The 25,768-nt window shown below is 34.7% G+C and overlaps 1 non-coding gene across 1 annotated transcript; it reads left to right on the top strand.

Moving 5' to 3' along the window:
- Positions 1–1,266: 1,266 nt before the first annotated feature.
- LOC131179733 (small nucleolar RNA R71) lies at positions 1,267–1,373 on the top strand. The gene has a single exon (XR_009148620.1). It is a non-coding gene; the product is annotated as a small nucleolar RNA R71 (small nucleolar RNA).
- The last annotated feature ends 24,395 nt before the right edge of the window (positions 1,374–25,768 follow it).

Genomic DNA, 25,768 nt, shown 5'->3' with positions numbered 1-25,768 from the left:
AGTAATCACCAAATTAAATATGATTTAATTAATTAATTAATTAATTAATTAAAGAGTTTAATTAATTAATTAAATAGATTTGATTTGCAAATAGATTGCAATGTCCCTAGCATAGCGTGAAACCAAATGTAGGTTATTAGATGTATAGTATAAGTTAAATTTATATTTAAAGTGTTTAAATATGAATTTAATTAATGAGAAATTAATTAATATAGATTAATTAATTAATTTATATTTGATATAAATTGATTAGAAGAATAGAAATAATTATTTTGGGTTGAGAACTCAAAATTAAGACACATGGGGTATTTTGGTCATTTCACAAGGTGACATGTGGCACCATGAGATGGTGACACATGGCACTACACATAAGCTTGCCATATGTCTTTTAATCATGTAAGATGATCAAAGTCAAGATTAAATATAGGTTTGACACTTGGCACAATGTGATTGAGTCAATTAAACCTAGAGCCAATCAGAAGGTGACATGTGGCAAGGGTTTTAAGTAGTGACCTAGCTATATAAGTGTAAGGATGAAAGAACGAGAATACAAGCTGCTGTATTCTCTTGGTGCCGCCACCCTTGGAGTGTTCTTCTTCTCATCTTCTTCATCTCTCATCAATTCAAAGAGATTTGCCAACAATCTCTTGAATTAAAAATACTAGAAATTGTTTCTGGTGTCCTGTTTACATCTGTAATCTCCCAAAAGGAAAAACCTTATTTTCTAATTGATTGGAAAAGCTTTAGAAGCTGTTCAAGGGGCTACCATTGGTGATCTTGGTGTGGACAAGCTAGAGGGACAACATCTAGTGTCCTAGGTGCATCCCAAAGGTGCCAAACACGCTGCAGTGCATCAAAAAGGTTAGTGCACTTGTTCTTGATCTAATATAGGGTTCTAATGAATTAATCTGTTAATTCTAAAATATTAAGTGGAAAATGTAGATCCAAAAACATATTAAAAGAATTTTAATATGCTATTTATCATTGAAATCAAATAGATAAGAATAAATCTTGCATGATGCAAGTGACCCTAGATGAAAAATTTTTGAATTCAATTATCTAAACTTATGTTTCTTATGCTTCCGCTCCTTCATGTGATCCATCCTCATTCCAAACTATTGAGAGTTTACTGCCATGTTAGCAATCAGCCTCCTTGCTTCATCTGGTGTTTTGTCAACAAATGTTCCTCCATTGGCAGTATCTATCATATTACGGTCCATTGGTAGAAGTCCCTCATAAAAATACTGAATCAACAGCTGCTCACTTATTTGATGATGGGGACAGCTTGCACACAGTTTCTTAAATTGCGCCCAGTACTCATACAAGCTCTCTCCATTGTACTGCCAGATGCCACAAATTTCTTTTCTTATGTTGGCAGCACAGGAAGTAGAAAAATACTTCTTTAGAAATATCTGATTCATCCCATTCCATGAGTTGACAAATCCAGAAGGAAGTTAATACAACCAATCCTTAGCTGTACCCTCTAGTGAAAAAGGAAAAGCTCGACGCTTAATCTAGTCCTCGGAAACTCCTTGAGGTTTCATGCTGGAACACACCTCATGAAATTCCTTCAAATGCTTATGTGGATCCTCACCTGCAAGACCATGAAACTTTGGTAACAAATGGATAGTCTAGATTTCAACTCAAAAGCAACATTTAAAGCAAGGTATTGAATACAGAAAGGCTATTGATTTAGATCAGGAGCAGCCAAGTCTTTCAAAGTCCTAGCAGCCATGGTTTTGTTTTTGGAATTTGAATCCAAATTCGAATCTGAACTTAACTCCCTTGGAGATTGGACTCCTTTAGATGTACTCGGAATCTGCTTAGCCTGCTTAGCCAATTTTCTCAATTGTTTAGCTGTTTTTTCTACTTTTGGATCAAAGATCAATTCACTAGATTGTGAAGTTCTTGTCATATACAAAAAGAATTCAAAGTAAAAATGGCAAAATACATCAAAACCCTAGAAAATAATCAAATTTGGCCTCAAAAGGGTGGGGCCAATGAAACTTTTTCATTGGTCTTGATCAGAGCATCGTTTCCTTCAAAATAGGTATCGATCACCCTCCAAATTCAACCAAAAATCTATCGATAAATAGTAACACTGTAATTTTTTTCAAAAACCTAAAAATAGCAACATTTCACAAACAAAATTAATAACATAATATCCTAACACCAAAAACACAAATTTTAATAAACTTCTGTCCCCGGCAATGGCGCCAAAATTCTTGATGGTTGTCGAATCCACCAAAATTTAAATTAACAAAAATTACCAGCTATAAAATATTTTTCTGCAGCAAGTGGTAAATCCAGGTCAAACCCTAGAGACTGAATTACTAAAATTTCGTGCACTTGTGTAATGGAAAAAGAAAGAAATAAAGGTTGGGGGAGAGAGGGGGGCGGGGGGTAATTTGCAGTTCAAAGAAGAAATAAAAAATCCAAAATTAAGATCTAAAATTAAATAAAAACTCTCGAATTAAACAAACTTCAGTCCAAGGTAATTCACATTCAATGCATTGATTTCATCATAGATAAAAGAAAATACAATTATCTCTTATTGAATACTTAACGTAGATTTACCAAACAACGAGGTAAACCCCTAACTTCCCTATACTTATTAATTCGAGCCCAGCACTCTTATTGACTCTAATTATTAATTGAATTGTTATTAAGCACTCCTCATCAAATTAATAACTGCTTTAAGAATAGGAAGTAGTTAAGCTGAATAATAATTTATAAAGCATAAATCATTTAATTCACCCTATTGTTTCCTTAGGTTATTATCGAAAATTGGTATCATAATCAATAAAACCTAATTGCTACTCATGTTCAGTCTTACACAACAATTACGGATTATGAAGATGAACTAGCAATTGATCAAATCAAACAATTAACTAATAGGCCTTTTTAGCAAATCATTCAATAGATCAAAAACAATTAAATCAGAAAACAATAGATATTCAAAAAGACATAAATTAAATTAAGAACCTGATCTCACAAATCACACGTAAGAACTTGAATCCCTTGAACTGAATTAAAAACTTAGCCATTCATATTCATGGCTTACAGAAAAATAAAGGAAAAATAAAGAAGAAATCTAAAAAAAAAGAATGGAGAATGAAGGTGTTTTTGAGGTCAAAAGGCTACTGAATGGTTCTTTTGTGTCGGCTGCTGCCTCTTCTATTTATAATAAATGGTCTAGGGTTAGGTTCTTAGAGCGTCTCTCAAAAACTACAACTGGAGCAAAATCAGGAAACTGATTGTCAACGGATACACGGCCCCTGTATCACTACACGGCATAGGGCCATGTAACTTACTAGAGCTAAGTGGGTATGTCTTACATTGGCACAGAAGGTTACATGGGTCTCTAGAATTTACACGGGTCAAGTTACACAGCCCGTATACTTTGTTTCTTCCTCGGTTCTCTGGATTTCTTCTGGCAAAATGTTACACGGGTCTGTGGTTGTGCTTACACGACCCGTGTACTTTGTATCAATAACGCTTCTCAATCCTTCAATCTTTCCAAGTTTCTTTCCACACTTCTATGTTCTGGGACTTCACCAAAACCCTGAAAAATACAGCAGAAGTCAAATTAATGCAAATGCTGAAAATTTCTTCATTTAACACAATTATTTCCACAACTCTCTAAACATATGCCTAATAAATAATTATACTTTAATCAACTGAATTAGGCATAAAGATACCCTAAAAACATTAAATGTGATGGAAGTAAAATTAATAAATTATGCACTTATCATATTACTTATTAGAAATTTTATGTCAATATGTAGTGGAAAAGTAGGTCCCACATACATATTTCATGTAATTTATACATTTAGCAATTCTTATAGGTAATTACATATCATGTCTTAGGCAATTTCTTGAACCTTCCTTTAGGTTCAGTTTTGGTATCTTAGATTTACCTATTAATTTGATCAATATGTGGCCACTGTTTGGCCACACTTCCTTCATAGAAGTTGTTCCTCTATGTCTTGTCTTTGTTTTTCCTTTCGAATCATGTCATTTGAAGTTTTAGAATTCAACTTATGGTCAAATAACCACAGCTGGTTCATTGTCTCTTTCTGGGTCCAGAATTAGGCAGGTTATGAAGTCAATTTTTGTCTAATTAATTAGACATGTTACAGCCACTTTTAGGTCTAATATTCTTCATAGAAGTTGTAACTCTATATCTTAGGATCACTCAGATTTTTGAATTACAATTTTTCAAGTTTTTTAGAATTAATTATAACAAGCTAACTTACCTGGACTCAGGTACCCTTTGTCTACAGGATTTCAGGTTCAGGTTAGTGGCTTTGACTCCCAGTTTAGGGCTCTTACACTCACAATCTGAGGGAGAGCATTCTGTAGAGCAATCTGTTGAGGCTGAGGCCAAAGGAGAAGCCCCAGCACTCCAGAACGTGAGTGGGTCAGCCACTCCAGTCTCAAGCACCATAGTTTCTTGCTCAGTTTGCACAGCAGATGGCTACTTTCTTTCAAGAAATGGCAGGAAACTTGCCAACACAAGCTCAGACACAAGCCCCTATAGCATAACCATAGCCCCCAACAAGACAATATCAGAAGTTAATGAAATTTGGGGCTATAGAATTGAAAGGAACAGTGGATCCACTGGAACAGAACAGTAGTTAGAGAGGATGGAATGGGTTTTAGAAAACTACAGTGTGCTGAAGAGTTAATGTTCGAATATTTAGTATCACTTATGTAAGGGGATGCATATGAATGGTGGAAGACCATCCCCCATAGCCTGGTAAAGCCACCAGTTCTCACTTGGACAGACTTTTTGAGAGAATTCAGATAAAAATGGGTCCCAGATACTTATGTAGACATGAAGCTACAAGAGTTTTTAAGTCTGAAGCAAGGGGACAGAACTATAGCAGAGTATAAGTGGGATTTCTCTCGACTAGGCCACTATGCCAGAAGCTTGGTCACCACCCCCAGAGACCGGTGTAAGAGGTTTAAGGCTGGGTTGAGGCCTACTTTGAGAATGCAAGTGGTGGGGTTTCGACACCAGAATTTTTCTGAACTGATTTCACAGGCCCTGGAACTAGAAAGGAAAGAATCAGAAGGGGCAGTGAAAAAGAGCACACAAGAGAAAGAGAAAATTGAAAAGGTTACTGGCCAAGTTATTGAGTGTGGTTCTGGGAAAAGAAAACATTTTAGAGGATCTAGCTCACACGAATCGGGTAGAGGTAGATCTTCTGGACAAAAACCACCCCAATCTGATTAGCAAACTCAGCAGACATACATAAATACGTTGTCAGATCGACTTTGTGAGACTTGTGGTATGCCATATAGTGGAGTATGTTATAGAGCTATAGGAGCATGTTTTAATTGTGGAGGGACTGGTCATTTTGCTAAGGATTGCATAAGTCCATGCCGTTATGGATCATTTACCACATCAGAAGGATCAGCCCAAGTTTTACCCCAAAGAGTTCACCAGCAGTTGGTAGAGGCAGAGGTAGAGGTAGGGGTAGTACACCTGGAAGTTAGAGTATTATGAATCAGCCAGGACAAGGTGATGCTCTAGCTAGAGTATACACTATGCGACAGAGGGACGAGGATGAGACTTCTGACATTGTTGCTGGTATTTTATCAATTCTTAACTAAGATATGTATATGTATAAAAATCAATTTTGATATGTTAGTGACTAGTCTTTTTAGAATCAGTTTTGGAAGAGTTTGTTAGCGAAAGACATCACCTAAAATACGATAAATTATTGAATATCGATAGATAAAAGAGTTATGGAAGTAAAAAGTTGAATAGTTAGTTCAGATGTAATAAATAAATATTGCGAATATTATCAAGATTATTGATTAGAATGGTCAGAAGACCAATGATTAGGTAAATAGTATTGGTTAAAGTGCTATGGACTATTATTTAGATTATGAAGCTATGTAGAAATGTGAGAAAAACATGAGAAAACAACACGTATGACTATTTGAAGATAGATAGTAGATACAATTTTGAGGACGAAATTTCTTTTAAGGGGGAGAGAATTGTAACACCCCTATTTACATAGCCTGGTATATGTTACTATTCCGGTGACTGGTGTCAGTCAGGATAATTAAGAGGGCTAGAATTATGTTTCAGACATATAGAAAAGCACTAATTGAAAATAAATAGTGATTACCAGATGGAAAACTAAAAATAAAAAAAAAACAGAACATAAAAGGTTAAATGAGCCAGGAGTCACAGCGATGGGTGACCTTCCCGGGAAATGACTACGAGGTCAGCCTTAACTCAAATTTTGAACCCGAAAAATGTGACACTGTGGTCCTTAGGACTATTGCTAGCACAGTGGAAAAGAGAAAATCATGAAAAGGAGTTGTTAAGCAAGTCAAATAATTAGGTCAGGAATCCAGAAGAAATATCGAATAACTTGCAAACTGGATTAAACTAGTGAGGGGCAATTCGGTCAATTCACCCCTAAAGCTGACTCCTAACCTAACTGTCCAATAAAATCAGAGAAAAGAAAATTTTAGAATCGGGAATTAAATTAAAGAGCTAATGGAAAAATAAATGCAAAAGAAAAAGAAAAGAAAACTTTAATTACATCATGCTTACATCATTGGATGATATCATGAATGATGTCAAAATTGATTTTATTTTTCCCACCATAATTGACCAAGTCAATTAAGTAAAAATACACATAAATACTTAAAAAAAGGAAAAGAAAAATTATTTCTTGTCTTCTCCCTTAGTGTGTCGGCTTCCTTGCTCTCTCTCACCACCATTGAAGAACCACCATGAAAGCTTGAGTCCAAGCTTGATTCCACCCATTAAACCTTACCTTGCCCCCAAATTTCTCCATTAGAACTTGATAACCTCACTTGAGAAGAGGATTGAGCAAGAAAAAAAGAAGAAAAGAGGAGTGGATGTCACACCTTACCCCTCTGTAAGGCATAACATGATCCCATAGAATACTTAATGAACTACCGAGCTTCACCTACCGATAACTCATTAAGTACCCTACAAGAGATTTTGAAACAATTTTCTTACATTTTGGAAGTGGTGAGCATTTTGGTAGGAATTAAAAACCATTTATTCAAAGTTTAAATACTAGTAAAAAGTTTGTCCATTTTAATTTTTGCCGCAAATTTTATAAAAATTTTGACAGAGTTCCGTTTGTAATTGGAGAAAACAGTTCTTCAAATACCTGAGAAAAACACTTCCAAAAATTTTTCACAACTCCTAACGTCCAATAAATCTCAATCAACTCAATTCAAATCACTTCAAAGTAATTCCACAATTCAATTAAAATTTATCATCACAAAATATTTAATAATTTTATTCACATAGCATAAAGTATGAAATTCCCAAGTACAAACATTAATTTACAGAAGGAAATCCAAAAATAATATTATTACAATTTATTTTACAACTGCTCAACTTACATTGATACATACAACATTTCTATATTTACATCAAAATTATCTACAAGGGTATAAAATAATACCCGTACAAAATGATCGATATGGTCCACAATTCGATAGCAGCTCACTCTGCTGCTTTCTCCTTGCTCTTATCTGCGACAGCAAAATAAGCTATCGCTGAGTATAAAATACTCAGTGGTGCACAATAAAAATTTAAAATGTAGTACATAAATCATTCATTAGTGAAACACAATTTGAATACTTCTCAATCACATTTCACAAATATCAAGGCTCATAATAACACCATTTAGTCAAATAATTTATTAAACACAGTGTTGCCAAAATCTTATACACTTAAGCCATGACACAAAATTTCCGGTCAATGCCGTGTTGTACACCACGACAAAGCAATCTATAACCCCATTAATTGAAATCAATGAGGGAGGTGGCTAGCTAGCTAATGAGTACTCATCCGATCTCAACCTCAACTGGTAAGCCAGAGAGGGAGGAAAATAAACGATCTCAACCCCATAAATGGAGGAGGAATAATGTGATACTGTCATGCTAAGTGTAAACACAAAATCAATTCAAAACAATTTATTCAAATAATTTATTGGAAATCTGGTAAATTTTCAAAGTCATATTCACAATCATAAATGGCAACACAATTCATAATTAACTCAAGAAAAATCAATTTTTTAAGAATCATATATTTAAACAACAATTACTGTGCACAGACCTGACGTGAGTTGCCTTTAAGCCTTGACTCAGTCTCTTCGAGTTTCCAAGTCCTTTTCAGCTGAAACACATAGTTTCACAGTGTTTCAGTACCATAACTTAGTATAAATCCAAAAATAAATTTCACTTCATTTTTACCTAGCTTTAATGTGCTAATTTTGACGTTCTCGAAGTTTTTGTATTTCGGGTTACTATTCACTACACTATTCAAGTCAAATTATTGACTTTTTAAGGCTTAATAGGTATGGGAACTCCACTTCACCCACATACCACATTTTGTTCATTAAATTTGTTGGTTTTGATCATTTTCTCAAAGCTTAAGTCCTTCAAGCAAAATTGTCAAATTTTCAGTTTTGGTGCTCCTAGTTGCACTTTTCCATTGGTCAATCTACTGTTAGAATTTGGCAAACCTTCCTTCATAGAAAATGTTCCTTATTGTCTTAAGTTTATTCTCATTTTTGGATCACCCTAATTGGAGTTTTTTAGCTCAAGTTATGGCCATTTGAACCATAGCTGCCGGATTGAAAACAACCCAGATTTTCTGGACAGTTTTGGTGCTGGCAGATTTGGGTCACCAACTTGGGGTGGCCAAATGGCTTGGTTTCTGGCAGAATTTGGACTTGTATTCCGCATGAAAGTTTTAGGCCTATGTCTCATCTAACCACTGGTAAAAGTTCAGGTCAATTTGACCTGTCTAGCTTGAGTTATGACCAAATGAACAAACACTGTTCATTTGGTCGGGCTTTGTACTGATGTGCATCGCACTTATCCAACTTTGGTCAATTTGTTCACTAGGTTTTGGTCACTTTTTGGGCATGGTTCCTAAACGAAAATTGTGTCATTTTCTGTCTATTTTCATCCCCAATTGGTGCCATATGAATTGGACTTGTAAAAGTTCAGTTTTGGTCCTTCAAAGTTGACTTGGTCATGCTGCCAGCAGCATGACCATACACCCTCCGAATTTAGCTTCCATTCCAACAATTCAAACACAACTCATTTGGTCACAATTGACCATTTTTCACTTCACAATAGGTCAAACACATTATTTACTCACTTCTTCAAATTTTTGCTTCAAAACCCTAAGTCCCAAAACCCTAACTCACCTAATTTATTGCATTTTACTAATTCCAACCATACAAACACAATTCCTCAACTTATTCAAGCTTTCTAACATATTTCATTCAATCAAACTCATGCAATACTCACCCCTACATAGGCTGGACGAAAATTCAGTTTGGTCCTCCCCCCATATTTTTTTTAAAATTTTTAGTTTATTTACAAGCTCTAGATGCCATACATACACTAATTAAACTAAAATTTTGAAGTTTGCAATACTAACCTTGTTTGGAGGATTTTTAGGCTTCCCTTTCTTCAAGTCTTTTTTTTCTTTCTTTCCTTTAGATCTTGTTTTCTAGTTGCCCAAAAAAGTTTTATCTATGGTAGACTATTTTTTTGTGGTGGGATTTTTAGTTCTTCAAGCTCACAATAGAGCTTTCATGGTGGTTTTGTGAGGGAGAGAAGAGAGAGGCGGCAACCTTGGGTAGAAGAAGACCAAATGACTTTTTTTTTTCTTTTCCCTTCTTTTATTTATTTTAGCTTATGGAAGACCCCAAAAAATCAATTTAATTAATTTATTAATTATAACTTTTATGACATCATGCATGATGTCATGCATGATGTCATCTCCCTACACTTTTTCTTTTTCTCTTTTTTTTTTATTTTTTTCTATTAGTTCTTTAATTTTATTCCCGACTCCGAAATTTTCTTTTCTCCGATTTTATTTGTGATTAGGTCAGAGTCGACTCTGGTCAATTGACCAAATTGCCCCTCGCCTGTTCATCCCGGTTTACAAATAATTCCATATTTCTTCCGGCTCCCTGACCTAATTATTTAACTGACTTAACAGTTCTTTTTCATGATTTTCTCTTTTCCATTGTGTTTATAATGGTCCTAAGGACCGCGATGTCACATTTTACGGTTCAAAATTTGAGTTTAAAATGACTTTGCAGTCGTTCCCGAGGAGGTCACCCATCGCTGTGACTCTCGGCTCGTTTAACCTCTTATGTTATGTTTTTCTTATTTATACTTAACTAATTGAACATTACTAATTATTTGTGTTTACGGTTTCTCTAGTTGTCTTAAGTATGGTTCTAATCCCCTTAATTGTCCAGACCGACACCGATCACCGGAACAGTGAAATATACCAGGCTATACAAATAAGGGTGTTACAGTGGAATTGAAGATTGAACTTCAAAGTTTAAGTTGAAAAAGACCTGGATAAGGATAGGGCAAACTGAGTCAAGGCCTAGAAGCAATTCACATCAGGTTTATACATAAAAATTTTCAAATTATAGTTTTCACAATCAAAATTGATTTGTTATACATTATGAATGTGTTTTATTCATTATGAATTTTGAGAATGTTGTGTTGCCTATTTTACAATGGAGATTTGAAATGAAGTTTGTTTAATTGTTGTATCAATTATAATTGAACACCATAGTTTTAAATTGTTTTGATTCACTCTTAGCATGGCAGTCCTTTACTATGTTTCTCCTCCACTTGTGGGGTTGAGTTTGATATTTGATTATTTTCCTCCCTCTCTGGCTTCCCAGTCTGAGGTGAGTTTGGATGAGTACTCATTAGCTAGCTAGCCACCCCCTCATTGATTTCGATTAGTGGGATGAGTTTACCTTGTCATGGTGTACAACATGGCATGTTTGGAAATTTTGTGTCATGGCTTAAGTTGTGTTATTGATTGGCAACACTGTGTTTATTTAATTATTTGATCAAATTTGTGTTATATTAAGCTTTAAAAATTGTGAAATATTGAAATTGTGATTTGTGATAAATATGATTTGAAAATTGAAATGTGATTGTGAAATATTTGAATTGTGAATTAATGACAAATGTTTTATGTTTTGCATTTTATAATTTATTATGCACCACTAAGTATTTTTATACTCAGCGATACCTTTTTTTGTTGTCGCAGATAGAAACAAGGAAAAAGCAGCAGAGTGAGCTGCTAATTGTTAGGACTACACTTAGGCTTTTGTACGGGTATTTAGTTATACCCTTGTAATTAGTTGATGTAAATAATGTTATAGTCATATTTTTTTTTTTTTTTTTTTTTTTTTTTTTTTTTTTGTAATTGAGCAGTTGTACAGTCGTATGTAAAAATATTATCTTTTGGCTTGTTACGTCTGTGAACTATTGTAACATCCTCACTTTAGCTAGTCCGTACAATCTACTATTCCGGTAACCAATGTCGGTCCGGACCACTAGAACGTCTGAAAAAATATTTAAACTAAAATGAGGAATTATAATTAACTCAAATATTAATAAGAAAAATTTAGGAAAAATTTTAGAAATAAAATACAACCAAGTTAAATGAGCCGATGCCCTAGCTATGGGTAAACTAGTGAGAAGTTGCGGCTCTCGCAACTAGGAGCCCTAGACCCAGGGGAGAAATTCTAAAATAATTATTGGGACTTCAAAGAAGGGTTATTGAGGTTCTTATGGCATTAGAATGCCAAGAAAATACTTAGAAAAATTTTCAATTAGTATAGATAATTTTTGCTCGTTAAGCCAAACGGAGGGCATTTTGGTTATTTTGTCTTTAGAGATGATTTTTGGCCAACTTGTCTAGTTAAATAAATAATTTATATAACATAAAATATGATTAAATGTTGTTAAAAATTTAATTGAAATTAAATAGACAAGAAATGGAGAGAAAATGAAAGAAAATGGAATAATGACATCATCGTGATGTCATTAAAGTTCTCCCAACCAACCCAATGTTGACACATGGCATAAACTTATTTAAAAGAGATAAAATGGGCTGGAAAATGAAAAAAAAAATCACAACTCTCATTACTTCTTTCTTCTTTGCAATGAGCCTCCACCATAGCCACAATTTTCAAGCTTTTTCAAGCTTGATTTCACCAACTTCTACCCCACTAAACCCTATACTCCCAACACAAAAAAAGTGTTCTTACATCTTAGTGATTCTTTTGGGAGCAAAAAGAAGAGGAAAACAAGAATCCTAGCAAGTGGGGAAACTTCACTCCATAGAGGTTAGTGACGTAACCATGAATTTCACTTTAAATTCATGTTAAGGACTTTGAATGAGTGTAAATTATAAAGAAAATTTGTTGAATACCATTTGTATACCATCCCTTAAATTTCGACAAACTTGGTAGGGTATGATTGTGATGAGTTTTATGGAGTTAACATGCTTGTATGGCTGCCCACAATATGTATCTCCTAAGTGGAATGATGAAATGAAATGAAAATGCATGGGTTGTAATGTTTGAGTTAGGGTTTGGGGTGGAGAAATGAGACTTTGACCATGTGATGATGAAAATAGGTTTTAATGGTCAATTAGTGACCATTTGGTTCTGTTTAAATAAAAAATGAAGTGTGTTGAGTAGTGGGATTTGGGTTTGGTGTGGCTACCCTTGGTGACCTGCAAAATTGGACATGAGTCCAACAGGTTTGGGCAGCAATAACTTGAATTATAGAGGTCCAATTGATGCAAGGCTAAATGGACATGAAACTAGACACATAATGGCACAATTTTGGTGAAGGAACCATGCCTAGAAAACCAAACCAAGTTGACCAAAAGTTTGCCCTAATCCAGGTGACCTGCAGTCTACCTGGGCAAAAAATGATCAAATGAATAGTATTTGGTCATTTGGCCATAACTCAGTGTAGAAAGGTCCAATTGACTTTAAATTTTACCAGCAACAAAATGAGATATAGAACAACAACTTTCATGAAGAAACCTAACCTAAATTATGACCAGAACATATTCAAAAAGTGAATTGTAGTCACTGTTCCTAACACTATAGATTTGGTCAGTCTAGAAATTCTGGAAAAATTTCAAACCGGCCTGTTGTGGTTTTTGGGCCATAAATTGAGCTACAAAACTTCAAATGGAGTGATTCAAAAAACGAAATTCAACTAGACAAAATAATGAACAACTTTCATGTTGAATATTTTGCCAAATTCCCAATGCAAAAATGACTAATGGAACAGTAAAAACAAAGCATGAAAACTGAAAATTCTACCCAATTAACATTAAGCTTAGAAATGGTATTGGCAACCAATACCAACAAATTTTGAATGCAAAATGTGGTATGTTGGGAGTATTAAAACCAATGTACCTATTGTCTATGCAAAAGTCAACATTTTAGTTGACTAATAAAATGAATAGTAAGATTCAAACTTGAAATTCAAAAATTATGAAATTTAAAAGTGTAATATGCCCTAGTATACCTAACAAGATTGGTTTGGATAGCTTGGCATGCCAATAGGGTTCTGTTAGCAGTACTGCATATGACATTATGCCATTATGTAATTTCATGGCTTTTAGCCATTCTGACATTGTGTTGAGACTTGGCCTTGTGCCTAATGTTATTACAGCTTATTAGCTGTTCTGTTGCACACCGGGAGACACAATGTGACCGATGGTGTAATGGCCGAGGTACTCAGTACCCAGTGCCGGTTTACCCGTTTATCTAGTCCAGTCAATTAGTACGATTTACTCGAGCAATGATAATAAACCTTACCAAATTTTAATTAAATAATACTGTAAATAATATTAGAAATTAAGTCTACTAAAAAAAATAAACATACATTCTGCATACTTATTTTTATTATATTTTATTTTATTTTATATTGTCACCACTAAGCAGAATTGCTTAGCGTGTCGCTTTTGCCACGCACAGGTACTGGAGACCTAGCTGGGGAGCCCAGCAGACATCAGACAGGGTGAGCCTTCAGAACTGCATCTGGAGTCCAGAATCACCTCACATCTGCATTGCATATGGTAGGACATTAGGATTCTGGGTAGCATTTTGTATTTTGCATTTTGTATTAGTTTGGATTATAACTATAAACTCTTGTAATTATGTAATAATGTAAATATATGAAATTTCATGTTATTGAAATTTTTTGTATAATGTATGCTGATAAATGAAATATTGAGAAATATTTATGAATTAGCTTCTAGTGATGAAGTGAACAGAAAAGTTTTGAAAATAGTATTCAGATGTTGAGATTGGGTTGAGATATGTGTGTATAATGGAGTCTGGATTTGAAAATTATATTGGAAGTGTTTTTAAATAGGATCAGAAGAATTGTTTTTCCAATTTATAGCTGGCACTCTACTGGATTTTCTATAAAATTTGCAGAAAAATTCAGATTTATCAAAAATTGAAAATAAGTGAATTAAAAGGGATAAATTGTAATTAGAATATGAATTGGTGCTCCGGCACACTGAGTGGCATAACTTGCTCGGCTACATTGTAGACGGGTAAGGGGTGTCACAACTATATTGTGAATGAAATCAAATATTTTAAATGCAATAAGAATGGATTTACTTAAATGTTTTGCAATTGTCATGAATTATGGAGATTGGTTGGATTTGTGATGATTTGAGTTTTGGTGGTTGCAATTGGGTTGAAATGAAATTATTGGGAGTGTTTTTCATAGGTTTTGAAGAACTGGTTTTTCCCTATTATAGACAACACTGTACCGAAATTTTTATAAAATTTATGAAAACTTTAAGTTGATTGAAAATTTGATATGTGGTTTATCTTCAAATAAAAGTTTTTAGTTCCTACCAAAAATGCTCACCACCTTCGAAAAGTAAGAAAATTGTTTTAAAATTTCTTGTAGTGTATTTAATGGGTTATCGGTAGGTGAAGTTCGGTAATTCGTTGGGTATACTACGGGATCATGTTATACCTTATAGAGGGGTAAGGTGTGACATGTTTAGTGGTATCAGAGCATGGTTTTGAAATGAATTTTGATTGTGCATGTGCATATTTCCTTTGATAAGTACAACAGCTCAAGTGTGCTAAATTGATACATATGACATATTTACATCATGAATATGCACTAATGGAGGTCAACCTCCTTGTATTTGATCTCAGGAAGTAGAAATTCTGGAAAATGGAATGGAAGAGGGAGATCATTCCGTAGAGCAATCTATCGAGGCTGAGGCCTAAGGAGAAGCCCCGGCACTCCAGAACGTGAGTGGGTTAGCCACTCCAGCTCCTCCTCAAGCACCGCAGTTTCCTGCTCAGTTTGCACAGTAGATGGCTGCGTTCTTTCAACAAAAGGCGAGAAACTTACCAACACAAGCTCAGACACAAGCCCTGAAGGAGTGGAAGCATGAAAAACACAAGTTTATACCAATGAATTCAAAAATTTTCACCTAGGGCCACATACATCATGCAAGATTTATTTTTATCTATTTGATTTCAATGATAAATAATATATTAAAACACTTTTAATATATTTTTGGATCTTTATTTGCCATTTAAGATTTTAAAAATTAATCAGATTAATTTTAGAACCTTAAATTAGATCAAGAACAAATACACTAACCACTTGATATACTGCAGTGTATTTGTGCCTTTGACATGCGTCTTTAGGACACCAGATGTTGTCGCTCTAGCTTGTCCACATCGAGAACACCTATGGCAACCCTTGAACAGCTTCTAAAGCTTTTTCTATTAATTAGAAAATCAAGTTTTGCCTTTTAAGAGATTAAAGATGTAAACAGGACACTAGAAATAATTTCTAGTACTTTTAATTCAAGATATTGTTTGCTAATCTCTTGGAATAGATGAGAGAAGAAGATGAAGACAGGGAAGAGTCTCTTGGGTGGCGGTACCAAAGAAAATAGCTACTGGTTGTGTTGTTTTCTTTTCATAACAACACTTATATGGCTAGGTCAACACATTAAACCCTTGCCACATATCACCCTTTGATTGGTTCTAGGTTTAATTGACCCAATCACGTTGTGCCAAGTGTCAAACCTATATTTAATCTTAATTTTAATCATCTTACATGATTAAAAGACATTTGGCAAGCTTATGTATAATGCCATGTGTCACCATCTCATGGTGCCACATGCCACCCTGTGAAATGACCAAAATGCCCCTGTGTTTTAATTTTCAGTTCTCAACCCAAAATAATTATTTCTCTTCTTCTAATCAATTTATATCAAATATGAATTAATTAATTAATTTTGATTAATTAATTTCTCATTAATTAAATTCATATTTAAACACTTTAAATATAAAATTAACTTATACTATACATCCAATAACCTATATTTGGTTTCAAGTCATGCTAGGGACTTTGCAATCTAATTGCAAACCAAACCTATTTAATTAATCAATTAAACTCTTTAATTAATTAATTAAATCACATTTAATTAGGTTGCTCCATGAAAATGTTTTCTTCAATGTATCCATCGAGAAAAGCTGTTTTGACATCCATATGCCAAATCTCATAATCGTAGTATGCAGCTATTGCTAATAGAATCCTAATTGATTTAAGCATGGCAACAGGCGAGAAAGTCTCCTCATAGTTGATTCCTTGCCTTTGGCGAAATCCTTTTGCTACTACCCTTGCCTCATAGGTCTCTACCTTTCCATCAAACCCAATTTTCTTCTTGAAAACCCATTTGTTCCCTATAAGTACAATATCTTCAGACGGGTCAACAAGATCCCAAACTTGATTCTTATACATGGAATCAATTTCAGATTTCATAGCATCAATCCATTTTGAAGAGTCTATATCTGATATAGCTTCTTCATAGGTAAGTGGATCATCCCCATGATCTACTTCTTCATGAGTAGACAACTCATGTACTTATTCATGAAGGAAACCATATCTCACTGGTGGGAGAGATACCCTGGTTGTTCTACGAGGAGCATCTGTAGATGTTTCATCAATGGGTGTAGGTTGACTAGATGGATATATATCCATCTGATCTGTTGGTTGGTCAAAATTCTCCAATTCCAACTCTATTTGCCTTCCTTTGCCTTCTTCTTGAACAAACTGTTGTTCAAGAAATGTGGCATCTCTACTTATCACAACCTTTTGTGAAGTAGGCAAATAAAAATAATATCCAAAACTATCTTTTGGATATCTAACAAAATGACCTTTTTCTGATCTAGTTTCCAATTTATCAGTGTTCAGCTTTTTGATATAAGCTGGACAACCCCAAATCTTAACATGCTTAAGACTTGGTTTTCTTCCATGCCATATCTCATAAGGTGTGGAAGAAACTGATTTTGATGGAATCCTATTCAAAATATACAAAGCTGATTCTAATGCAAATCCCCAAAAGGAGATTGGCATATCAGTGTAGCTCATCATACTATGTACCATATCCAATAGGGTACGATTTCTCCTTTCAGATACACCATTCAGCTGTGGCATTCCTGGAGGAGTCAGTTGGGAAACAATGTTGTGCTCTCTCAAGGATTCATCAAATTTAGTACTCAAATATTCACCTCCACAATCAGATTGAAGAGCTTTAATACTCTTTCCTGTTTGATTTTCTACTTTAGATTTAAATTCTTTGAACTTTTCAAAGGATTCATTTTTGTATTTCATCAAATACAAATACCCAAACCTTGATTTATCATCAGTAAAGGTAATAAAATAATGAAAACTGCCTCTAGCTATTTCCTTAAATGGACCACATACATCACTATGTATTAGCTCCAAAATATTTTTAGCCCTTAGCCCTTGTCAAACAAAGGGTGATCTAGTCATTTTTCCCTGAAGGCAAGATTCACAAGTTGGAGTAGGCTCAGAGCCCAATGAGGATAAAATCTCCATTTTCTCCAGTTTTGCAATCCTATCTTCTGCAATATGACATAACCTTAAGTGCCAAATATATTTTAAACTTGAGTTAGTTTTCACCATGGCATTGCATTCATTTAAATCACTTGCATTCATTTTGTGTTTGTCATTATTTTACAAATAACAAAGACCATCATTCATATAACCTGAACCAACATATCTATTTCCAAAATAAATATTGCAAACGTCATCTGTGAATTGAAATTCATAGTCAAACTAGATATAGAAATGATGTTCTTAGAAGCATCAGGTACATATAAAATATTATCCAAACACAAAACATGTCCAGACATGTAAAAAGATTTAGATCCTATGGCTAAAGCTTCAATAGTTGAGCCATTGCCAATCCGGACTCTAACATCTTGAGAACACAAGCTGCTACTATTTGCTAGTTCCTGCATATCATTAGAAATGTGAGAACTGGCACCAGTATCTAAAACCCAAGCTGTAGATGAACTATGAGTATCATCAGAATCTAAATAACAAGATATGGACATACCTTCCGAAGGTCTATCCTTCTTGTCCTTCAGAGAAGCAAGATACTCTGGGTAGTTCCTTTTCCAATGCCCATCCTTCTGGCAGTGGAAACACTTTCCCTTGCCTCCATCAGCTTTAGTTTTCCCTTTCTGTTTAGCTATTTTCTTGGAAGGACCAGGAATCTGAGATTTCTTTTTCTTATTGCCCTTCTTCTTGTTGGACTTTCTAGTAGAAGAAGATGCAATCAAAGCTACCTCTTTTCCATTATTGCTCGGCATATTCTTTTGGGCAATAACCAGCATATTGAGTAAACCAGCTAAGGTGCATTCCTGTTTAGTCATATGAAAATTTGTCACAAAATTCCCAAAAGACTCAGGAAGGGACTGAAGGATCAAATCCATCTGTAGTTGGAAATCCATGTTGAAGTCAAGATGTTCTAGCTGCTGAATCAGCCGAATCATCTTGTGGACATGATCCCCAACATTCTGTCCCTCAGACTTTCTCATACGGAACAGCTGTCTAGATATCCCATACCTAGCATTCCGGATGTGCTCACCATACAACTCTTGTAGGTGAAGGAGGATCTCACTTGCACTCGGCAGTTCTCATGCTGCTTCTATAACTCATTACTCATGGAAGCAAGCATGTAACACTTATTACTTATAACATGCTCCTTCCATTTGTCCAAAGTTTCATGTTCCTCTTAAGGGATGTAACACCCCTAAGTTCGGTAGTGCGTTCTACTGTTCCGGTGACCAGTGCTGTTCGGACAGCTAGGATGCCTAGAACTACACTTCGTTATGTGTGAGGAGACATAAAATAATGAAATACAAGAAAAGAAAATACAAGAAAAACAAAGGAAAAACAATAGCAAAGAAATGTAACCAAGTTAAGCGAGCCGAGAAACCTAGCGATGGGTGACCACACCGGGAAGTCACGGCGTGGGCTGTTGACTAGCCCTGGACCGCGGTGAACCCTGGAAAATATTTTTAGGACTTAAAGAGACATCAATTGAAGTATAAATATCATTAGAAATATCAAAGAAAAATTAAATAATTAGTACAAAGAAAAGTGAGAAATCTAAAAAACAGACAAAACCCGGTGTTACCGAAAAATCGGGAATGCAACCCGAACAGGGACATTATGGTCATTTGACATCCCGAATTGTCTTTTGACCTAAATTTCCATTAAAAATAAATAATATTACACTTAGAAAATAAAATGAAGAATTAATTTGGTGGTACCTAATGTAAATAGCCAAAAGTGGAGTGAAAATTATGTAAATAACACATTTAACATATAAAATGATTAAACTAAAGTGAGTGGAACACTAAGGAATAAACTAAGGATTATAAAATGTGTTAGTGGGCAGATTTCTCCACTAAACACTTCATCTTCAAGCTTGAGAATCATCCATTCCGTAAATGAAAAGCTCCCAAAACCTCCATGGCCATTTTTCTTTAAGCTTCATGCACTCCTTCAATTTACCTCCAATCACCTAGGTAGCTTCACTAAAAATTGTCCTCACATCACAAGGAAGAGCTTGATACCAAAATCAAAAAGTTTAGTGAAGGTTTAACAAGTCCCAACCAACGGTAAGTTTGTATTTTTGAACATTGCTTTGTTAAACTTTGTATACTTGTTATGGGTGTTTGAATTGTGAAGAAAATTTTCAAGTTTGAGGAGTTCTTGATATATCAATTTTGGACAGCCATGGAATTGTATGTTTAATGAAATATTCATACATATATTTGATGAGAAATTATTTGATTAGGGTGATTTAATGTCCTAGTAAATTATTCCACATGTATATGGTGATTGTGCACTTGGAATGGAAATTGATGAATTGTAGGACACTTTGGCATTGTGGAACAATTCGGTAGCCTTGGGACTCTTTGATAAATGTATGAGTTCATGAAGATATTGGCAGAATTATGACATTGAGGATTGATGGATATGTATATGAATTAGTTGTGTAAAGTGTCTGTAAAAACTAGAAATGTTTATGTGTATATGTGATTGTATTTGGACTTTGTGAATTAGAGTTTTATTTGGTGTATTGAGGATGTTTGTAATCTGCCCAAAATGACTTTAAAATGAAGTGGTATATGGTTTTGGTAATGTACCAAAACAGAATGGGGTTGAGAGGTGAATTCGTAGCAAGGTAAATGTGTAATGAAATGATGTTTAAGCAATGTAATTAAGGGCAGTGTGCATTTTAGCCTATAACTCTAAATGTGTAACTCCAATTGGTATGAGACCAATTGGAGGTAAAACTAAGTACAAAATGTGCCAACTTTCATTAAGAAAGCATACCAAAATTCTGCTTGCAAGGTGACATAAAAAAATGACCAATTCGGATTAGGTGCAATTGAGGCCTGAAAATTGACCAATTGAGCAGCAGTTAGTGCTTAGTCTATAACTCACTCAAAATCGGTCCAATTGACCTGAAATTTTAAACATGAATAGCTAAGACCCATACCTACAAGTTTGTAGTTTTGGCCAAAACCCGAAAACCGAGGGAACTAGGTCGTCCGGCTAGGTCAAACTAGTATCCCGGAATCCAGCAAGTTGCATTAAAATGCACTAAACAAGGAAATGAGTTTGGTAAAACGTACCAACCCTAAAATACTATCGAATGTGACATATTAGTGACACTAAAACCTAGTTTACCTAGAACGCATCGAGGGTCGATATATTGGTAGATTAAGCAAATAAGGGTATTCAGTGAATTACTTATCGAACATTATTGTTAGAGACAATTTAATTTTGTACTGAAATACTTCAAATTGTGTTTCTCTGATAGCAAGGACTCAGGAAAAGGGAAGGAAACACTGAGTCCAGACCAGGAGACAGTCATCAGAGGTTTGTGCACAACTAGTTTTTAACTGATTTTGTTTTGAATATTTCATATGATTAAATGACATTTTCTTATGTATTATGTTTAACAAGCATTAGATTTAATTCAATGATTATTGAAAATTGTTATAGTATGTATGAATTTAGCTTTGTGAAATGGTTTTTCCACAAGTATTAAGCATTGTTATGGATTGAATAAGTTATGTTTTGGAAAATTGTGATAGAACATGTTTTGAATTGTGATGGAAATTTTCATGAAAAAAAAATGCAAATTTATGATTTGAATTGTGATGAGTATAAAAATTATTGGATATTGGAATTGACTTTGAATCGAATTATATTGTGATTTATGCTCACTAAAAGGATTGTGATATTGTTTTATCACTCACTATAGATGCTTGACTAGGTTATTACCCGTCTCTCTCATTTATTGAGGAGACAATGGAGTTAGTTGTGTTTTGATTACCATGGTACGTGCACAGGCTTAGATTTTCCTATGATTTGAGGTTAGATCTAAGTTTATTTTATCGTTATGGCCCTTGCGGAAGATTCATTATTGTGATGGTACTGTGCACGATGATTCGACCTCCCCGACAATAGGGAGTTAGAATTTGATTCGACCTCCCCGACCATAGGGAGTTAGAATCACATCGAAGATGGCCCTATCGGATTAGTCTTACATAATTAGTGAGATAAAGAATGATTTTTAAGATACAACATGGTTTTGAGATAAAGATTGATTTTTGAGATACATAATGATTTTTGAGATACATAATGGCTTTTGAATGGTAAAGAATTGTGATTTCAATTATGGTTTATGTATAATTGATTTTATTGGAATTACTTAAATGGTTAGTCATGATTTGATAAATTGAATTTTGTGATCAAAGTCATTTATACAAATGATTTACATTATTGGCAATGAATATTTTGAGTTTTGGAATTTGATGAGTATTCAGATTCTCAAATTATTTACTGTAAATTTTGTCAATGTATATTGTACTATGTTTTAAATTATAGTTGTGCACCACTGAGTTCACCACTCAGCGATAACTTTGTATTCTGTCGCAGGTAAAAAGAGCATAGAGCAGTGAGTAAGTTTCTTTGAAGACACTTTCAGATAAGCTCCAGGTATATTATAGGTATACCCATGTACTTAGGTCTGATGTATGCATGTAATAATATGTATGTAAATTATTTGAGCAGTTGTATAAAAACTCTTGTAAAACATTTTGGTATGTAATTAAATATAAATTATTGTAAATATAAATTTAAGATTTCATTTACTTGAATAGTTTTGTAATATAAATTTTGAGTCTTATAATTGTACATTGAAGTTGTAAAGTGAATTATGAGTTATTTTGACTTATAAAATTTGTATTATATTTCTTTTATCTCATCCTTTGAAAATATTGAAAAATTGTTGTGGATTGAGTTGAGAAAAATATTGTGTTGAATTTTGTTGGAGTTGAGATTTGGAAAAATATTGAAGTGCTTTTACAGGTTTTCTGAAAAACTGTTTTATCCAAAATACAGATGGCACTCTGCCAAAATTTTTACAGAAATTCCAAATAAGTCAAATGTGTTAGTTCTATCACTTCAGTTCACAAAAGTTTTTAACACCTGTAAATAGTGCTCACCACTGTGAAAGAAGTAAGAAAAGTTTTTAAAATCCCTTGTAGTGTATTTAATGGGTTATTAGTAGACGGAGTTGATAATTCATTAGGTATACTACGGGATCATGTCATGCCTTACAGAGGGGTAGGGTGTGACATGTTTAAGTGGTATCAGAGCAATGGTTTTAAAGTGAATTTCGAACTGTGAATTTGAAATCTTTTTGTCAGAACTACAACTGCTCAAATGTTTGATACATATAGTAGATTTACATCATAAATGTGAACTAATGGAGAGGAATCTCCTTGAATTGGTTGTATAGGAATAGAAAATTCTGTGAAAAGAATGGAAGAGAAGAATGAGAAAATAGAACAATCCGTGATGGCAGAAGTACAAGTTGAGGCCCCAACTCCACAAAGTGTCGAAGGCCTGACTGTACCAGCTTTACCAGTACAAATTACTGCACAAATGGCCCAGCAAATGGCCACTTTCTTTCAACAAATGGCTAATAATCTGTCAGCCCAAGCCCAAGTACAGACCCAACCCCCACAAGGGCAGTGTGAAATGGAAAAGAGGGAGAAACCTATGGGTCAGAGTTCGAATAGTAATTTGGGGAAGGGAAAAGAATTTGAGGAACCCCGAGCTCAGAAATATGATAGAGGCGGATCATCAGGACAGAGACCACTAAGATCTAGTCGTCGAACAACCAGAAGTTCCTATTCTGCCCGTTTCTGCCATGTTTGTGGTAAGCTACATGGAGGTATTTGTCGTAAGGCCTCTGGTGCTTGTTACAATTGTTGAAAACTTGGACACTTTGCTAAAGATTGTGCTAAACCACCTCGATCTGCTCTCCGGAGTTCACAGACCGTCAATCAGAGTCAAGATAGAAATAGAGTTGGTACTCCTCACCACTATAACACAATGAATCAACCCGAATATAGTAGCGCACCAGTCAGAGCGTCCACTATGTGCCAAGGAGAAAGAGCAGAAACTTCAGATGTAGCTGCTGGTAAGTTCTTAATTTTTGAAAGAAACAATTAGTTATTATTTGATCCCAGCACTACTTAGTTGTGTGTTAGTGTCAGAACTATATGTTATGTTGTTATTCCTTTACATGGGAACGAATTTTGATGTATTAGTAACTAGTCCTTTAGGATAATAACTATAATAACAAGTATGATTAACATTACTTTTGGAAGAATACTTTTGGAAGAATTGTTAGCTAAAAGTATTTTCTAACATACCATAAATTATAAAGCTAAATGGTGAGCCTACTTAATGTAAGGCAAGAGGACGTAAAAGTGAGTTACAGTAATAGAATTGCTCTAGATGAGGGAAAAGATGTTACTGTTAGTAATTGTCAAAGGAAATTGTAATCAGAATCGGTTTGGGATATTAGTGGATTTGAGAAAGATAAGATGTTAGAAAATCTAGTCCATGAGGTTATAACGTAGTGACTATATAATGTTCTCGATGTTTGTATTGTAAGCTGCAGATTATAGTACCGACACGGGATTATTGTGTAGAGCTACATGCTTCCTTGTGGTATAATAAATTAAGAATATTTGTAAGTAATCTATAAATTGATACAGTTGCACCCGAATAGAGTACTATTACTGGAAATAAATGTGAAAATTTTAGTCAGAAATGTAAAACTTCAGAACTAGCCTATCAAACGACTACACTTGTAAGGTAGCTAGAGTCAGTGACTCAGTTATATTAATGTGAATTACCTATACCACAGTAATTGCTATAAGCTTAAAGATATCAGTATGACTTATCATCCTCAAACGGATGGACAGTTGAAACAAGTAATTCAGGTAAATTCAGAAACTCATTGAGTTCCTATAAATAATGAAATGAAATGATAATAATAACCTGTAAAATGTGATAAGCCCTCAAGAATATATTGAGAACTTGTGTCATTGAATCCGAGAGGAGATGGGACAGATACATCCCACTAACAGAATTTGTATACATTAATAAGTGTCAAGCTAGCATACGAGTGGCACCCTATGAAACATAGTAAGGGAACATATAATTATGGATTTTGTGATGAAACTTCCGAGGACACAGAATAGTCAAGATGCAGTATAGGTCATAATTGACAGACTAACCAAGTCTGCTCACTTTTGCCGATCGGATGGACTATAGCCTGGAAAGATTGGCCAGATTGTACATATATGAGATTGTAAAATTGCATGGAGTGCCAGTATCAATTGTATCTGACAAGGATCCTAGGTTCACTTCTAGATTCTGGGGTAGTCTTCAGAGAGCCCTAGGAACTAGATTGAACTTCAACACAGCATTCCACCCACAGACAGATGGCCAGTCTGAAAGGTTAATTCAGATATTGGAGGATATGCTACGGGCTTGTGTGATTGAATTTGAAGGTAGTTGGGATGCACACTTGCCTTTGATTGAGTTTGCTTATAACAACAGCTACCAATCAAGCATTGGAATGCCTCCATATGAAGCATTGTATGGCAGGAAGTGCAGAACTCCCTTATGTTGGGATGAAATAGGTGAAAGGAAGATGATTGGGCTAGAAATTGTTCAGCAGACAGAGGAAAAGATCAGATTAATTAGAGATAGACTCAAGGCTGCATCAAATCGTCAAAAGTCCTATGTTGATTTGAAAAGAAGAGATATTGAATATGCAGTAGGTGATAAGGTATTCCTCAAAGTTTCTCCTTGGAAGAGGATTATGAGATCTGGCAGAAAGGGGAAACTGAGTCCTCATTTCATCGGACCATATGAGGTTCTGGAAAGAGTGGGTCCTTTGGCATATCGGTTGGCATTACCTCCAGAGCTAGCAAGGATACACAGTGTCTTCCATGTGTCCATGTTAAGGAGGTACAAATCTGACCCATCTCATGTACTATCAATTGAAGAGATTGAAGTAAATCCAGACCTCTTATATGAGGAAGAACCCATAAAAATTCTGGCTTATGAGGTAAAGCAGCTGAGGAATAAACAGATACACCTGGTTAAAGTGCTGTGGAACCATCATTCAGGC

The sequence above is a fragment of the Hevea brasiliensis genome, chromosome 4 (assembly GCF_030052815.1).
Source record: "Hevea brasiliensis isolate MT/VB/25A 57/8 chromosome 4, ASM3005281v1, whole genome shotgun sequence".
NCBI lineage: Eukaryota > Viridiplantae > Streptophyta > Magnoliopsida > Malpighiales > Euphorbiaceae > Hevea > Hevea brasiliensis.
The sequence above is the reverse complement of the archived record's forward strand: the minus strand, read 5'-3'. Positions and strand labels throughout refer to the sequence as shown.